The 1,569-nt window shown below is 44.6% G+C and overlaps 1 long non-coding RNA gene across 1 annotated transcript in view; it reads left to right on the top strand.

The window, feature by feature from the left end:
- The window catches only part of LOC113587759, an 8,455-nt gene extending 8,130 nt beyond the window's left edge, over positions 1–325 (top strand). The window contains exon 5 of the long non-coding RNA XR_003411778.2: positions 1–325. This exon is cut by the window's left edge and continues 90 nt beyond it. This is a non-coding gene — a long non-coding RNA (uncharacterized LOC113587759).
- The last annotated feature ends 1,244 nt before the right edge of the window (positions 326–1,569 follow it).

The following is a 1,569-nucleotide window of genomic DNA, read 5'->3' as shown; positions in this document are numbered from 1 at the left end:
TAGACAAGACCGATGTCTCTACAGTGTCTCACCTAGGGTAGATCTTTGAGTAAGTGGACTTCATGCAGGCTACTGGTGAACATTTCACTCTTCTGGAGCCTGTGAGCTGCTCTTCCTCACATACTGCACCATAAAGAGGATCTTAGAATGCTAAACTGGATGTAAAATACTCTGATTCTCTGATTTCTGGAACCCACAGTATTTTGTGCCATGTTTGAATATCATAAGAGACTCATATTTGGCATATACAACCTTGAACTTCACCACAGGCAAATTCATTCACATTCATGTTCATAGTCTCTCTCTCTCTCTCTCTCTCTCTCTCTCTCTCTCTCACTCACACACACACACACACACTCATCTGTTTTATTCATTATAGTAATGTTTCCTTTTCTTCTCAGATTTCTGTCCCATTTTGACACTTAACATCACTTCCACAAAATTCTGTCACTAAGTGACTCAGCTGACAGTGGTGCAGTTGTTACGGAAAGGAAATGAAATGTCATCCGTGAAGTGTGTGAAAGCTCAAAAGAGCGATATCCTGCATTAATAGAGCGATCTGATGAAGAAGAAATCCGGTACTATAATTTTACACACTGTATGAGTTCCTGGTAGAGCCGCCTGTGTCCGACGGAAAAGCGCTGGCCAACAGAGGCTTGTTTTTCTGCCATATTTGGCACCCTTTTAAAAGCCCACGGCTGCAGCGCATTTCCTTGTGAGCATTTCTGTTATTAATTAGCGATTAGCATTTACACCGATTATTCAGTGCTAATTATATGATATGCTAATAAGATGAGATGCCAGTTATGCGATATGATAATGAGATGAGAATAACAGAATAGAGATACCATTTCGTGCGCGGTTCTGCTCACCTTCCCACACACTCTGACCCAAGCTAAACCAAATCAGTTGCAGACACAGCTATGGAAGACCGTGGGTAAGTTATGCACTACATTACCCTGATTTATTGGACACAGAATGTTTCTTAGAGATGCCTGCTGTTGCTACCCTCTTTTATGTTGTGCGCACATACACACACACACACACACACACACACACACACACACACACTACTCTCTACCGTGTCGCTTTCATGTGTTATAGTGGGCAACTGTTGACCAGCTGTTTGAAATTGCATCAGCTATGTGCCGCGACCCCCACCCCCAAACTCGATTCTTGTCAGTACCCGTACGTCTCAAAAAACGCGGTCTGTCGCGGTGTAATCATCACACACAGCCATGCGCATACTTCCACGCGTGGGACATGGATGAAGAACGGAACTGGTAGGGGCGGGGGGGTGAATAACTCTGTGGTGGGTCCTAGCTGATTACGCAGGGTGGAGATTGATTGATTTCTTAATGGATCAAACAGCTTTTGGGAACTTTATCCAGAAAGGAACTCACACGAGAAAGCGACGAGGAAGCGTGAGCGAAGTCTCTGTGCAGTCTACCAGTCAGAGAGCACAATTACCCAGAAGCCCTCCTCGGCTAGACTCTTTCTTCTACCCTTGTTTTCTGTCTCATATTGCCGTAACCGTCATCCTCACCCGGGTTTAGTGAAACCCACTGT

The sequence above is a fragment of the Electrophorus electricus genome, chromosome 25 (assembly GCF_013358815.1).
Source record: "Electrophorus electricus isolate fEleEle1 chromosome 25, fEleEle1.pri, whole genome shotgun sequence".
NCBI classification, from domain to species: Eukaryota; Metazoa; Chordata; class Actinopteri; order Gymnotiformes; family Gymnotidae; genus Electrophorus; species Electrophorus electricus.
This window is presented reverse-complemented; position numbering and strand designations above follow the sequence as displayed.